Source organism: Triticum dicoccoides, chromosome 5B (assembly GCF_002162155.2).
Source record: "Triticum dicoccoides isolate Atlit2015 ecotype Zavitan chromosome 5B, WEW_v2.0, whole genome shotgun sequence".
Taxonomy (NCBI): domain Eukaryota; kingdom Viridiplantae; phylum Streptophyta; class Magnoliopsida; order Poales; family Poaceae; genus Triticum; species Triticum dicoccoides.
In genome coordinates this window covers 379,651,380-379,654,659 of record NC_041389.1, presented here as the reverse complement: position 1 = coordinate 379,654,659, position 3,280 = coordinate 379,651,380, and positions in this window count along the sequence as shown.

The following is a 3,280-nucleotide window of genomic DNA, read 5'->3' as shown; positions in this document are numbered from 1 at the left end:
GCAGATCCGCATCGTCGACACCATCCTTAACCCAACCGCCGGAGCAGCTTCTGACGCCCCGTCCACGGCCGCAGATCCGCGTCGTCGACACCATTCTTAACCCAACCACCGGAGCAGCTTCACCTACGCCCCCGTCCACGGCCACAGATCTGCTTTGCCCACACCGTAGTCCACCCTACCGGAGCCGCTCCACAAACACCCTACTCGACGGTTCTAGATCTCCTTACCGGACCCCGACAGCCAGCGCAACGTCATCACCCTTGACATTTCTAACCTGATTCCCACCGTCTGGAGATATGCTAAGCACCCGCCACGGCCTAGGTACTTGTCACCTTTAAACCCGTCCAGCATCACCTGGCTGATGTACTTCAAATATACTAACCGGTCGTTGTTACCTGTTATGCAGCTGTCAAAAACTACAAGGACGATGTTTCTTCTGGATCTAACAGCTTGGCCAACAAAGATCCTGGGCTGAGGCATTGCTATGATCTTGTAAGCATGTCTCTCTCTCTTGTATTGTTCTGTGCCTGCCAGCGTGCTTTGCTAGGATTTTCGACCAATAATCCCTTTGTGTAGACAATGATTTCTACTACTGGCTGCTAAATTAGATATGTAGATGTCATACATGATACTAGCTTGTACCTCCATTCCTAAATATAAGTCTTTCTAGAGATTCCACTATAGGCTACATATGGAGCAAAATGAGTGAATCTACACTTGAAAATGCATCTATATACATATGTATGTGGTCCATACTGGAATCTCTACAAAGACATATATTTAGGAACAGGGGCAGTACATTACACAAAATCATAGGTGGCATGTAGGAATTCCAGCGCACTACATTAGGCTCCCTTAGAGTGCCTGCTAGTCCAGCATACAGAGTCGTGGATAGTTTATGGTACGCACACAATCGTTAATTGGTGGTTCAAATATGCGCAAGGGATATGCAATGTAGTATCATGTAGAGATGTCTGAAATTAGCCGTGTCAACTTGCAGATAGGGTTACACAATGAAAAAGTACAAGATGTATGTGGCAATTTCATGGAACATCACAAAAAAAGGAGAGGTAGCGGTGAGCCTATACAGTGTGCTATGGTACATCACTCCTCCATTGCAATCATCGTGACACGTTATTTGTATGCCAGTTCTATTAGCCAAGTTTCTTAGGGACAGTTATTATGAGTTATCGTAAGAAAATAAGCACATGTGAATATAAGCTCCATGTAATAAGCCAACCAGTTCTTTTCATTGCGTTTTCAGCTTATCTTTGGTATGATCAGTGGAAAGTCTAGATTGCATTATATTTTTTTCATTTTGCTGCCCATATGGAAATTAATTTGACTTGCAAACATCACAAATTGAAGCCAGTGCATTAATTACTATGATGGGAAAACAGACCATCACTATTTGCTCAAAATGCAAATACAGAGATACCATCTACATGGCACAATCCACATTGGACAATGTTTTCCATAGAGATCCCATTGCCTAATTTAAACGAAGAACGCATGGCCCACATTTAAATGGAGAACAATTATTTATTGAAATTCGATGGTCCAAGTGGCTAGTTATTATCATATAGCAGCATCACCTGAAAGCATCATATAGCAGCAGCAGCAGCTCATAGCAACTCATCATACAGCAGCTTTGGCCTTATTTACACATGAATTGAGTTTTTGTTCATTTAATGTGCATAATTCAAATTTGAACTACAAGCACATGCTCCCGTGCACCAAAGTTGGTTGAAAAATCACATTTGTGTCCTCGGGTGAATTTCTAGGTCCCATGCAAAAAATGAGAATAAAATTCAAACATCTGGGCATCGTGGCTCGGTTGAGAACATTGAGAAACTTGGTTTTAAAATCATAAAACTTGGCATGGTGTCATGTCATGGTAGTACCATGCCGTGGTAAAAAAATTGGCCGTATAGGAACAAATTTTGGTATAAGCTTCTTGCAAATCGGAGCTTCTCTCAAGAAGGCTCGTGGTTCTGGGAGGGAACGTGTCACCTTTGTGTGCATAATTCAAATTTGAAATACAAGCACATGTTCTAGTGCACCAAAGTTGGTTGAAAAATCACATGTGTGTCCTCGGGTAAATTTCTAGGTTCCATGCAAGAAATGGGAATGAAATTCAAAATTCTGGGCGTCGTGGCTGGGTTGGAAACATTGAGAAGCTTAGTTTTTTAATTCCTGTAAATCCAAAACACGCATGAAAATATTGAAACTTGGCTTGGTCCATGACATGGCACCAACATGTTGTGGTAATTTTGCAGTCCGATTTGCGAAGGCGCCCACATTAACAATCAACAAAGTCATTTTGGAACAAGTGCTGTCACGTTACATTCGGAAACACAAGTATTATTGAAACCGTGGGCGTTATATTTACTAGTACCATTTACGTGTCGCCACGCGTCCCCATTTTTTATTATCTAGGAGGCGCTGTGCAGGGTGGCTATTTGAGTATGAGAGGCGTGCGATCAAACCCCTACGTGTGCTTATCGGGAGGAGAGCCCTTTGACCTCCATCTGCCGTCCACCTATCTCCCAACATCTCCATTAATGGTGCCCAATCCTCTGTTTAATGGCGTGGATATGTCTCACTCGACTAAGATTTAAGAGAGAAAAAAGAAAATCTGAAAGCACGGATCTTAATGTAAGATCCGACGGACCTATATAGCATCTACTGCGACTTATAGCAAGACTGATGAATATATAAGGACGATTAATTATCTTACATAATTAGAAAGATAATTAAAAAATCCACATGCGGCTAGGCCCGAAATACACAAGGGCAAAAGAAGAAGGAAGACAAGGATCTGGCCCGCTGATCTCTACTTTCTTGATGCGTTGCTGCAGGCCGCGAGAACTAATCTCCACGGTGAGCGGCGGTGAACTCTTTCGTGTCGTCAAGACGCTACTTAAGAACATCCACGGATTCCTCCACCAGCCTTAGGTGCTCGTTGCGGAGCATGTCATTCTCGTCCATAAGTTTCTTGACGATGACGCCGGTCCTCTTCAACAAGGCACTGGTCTCCTCCTGCTGGTCTGCACTTTGGATGATCTTCGCCCTCAGCAGGTCGCGCTCGGCCCGGAGCCTCTCATTGCCCTCCCTTTGTTGTCGGATGATGCCGGTAGCCTATTCAAATGAGGCTTTCATGTCATCCTGCAACCTCTCCCAACCGGAGATCTGATCCATCTGGCTATGGATGATCGCATTATTGTGCCTGTAACAGTCATCGCCTGCCCGCGAGAAATTTTCCCAGGCCGTCGCAGCG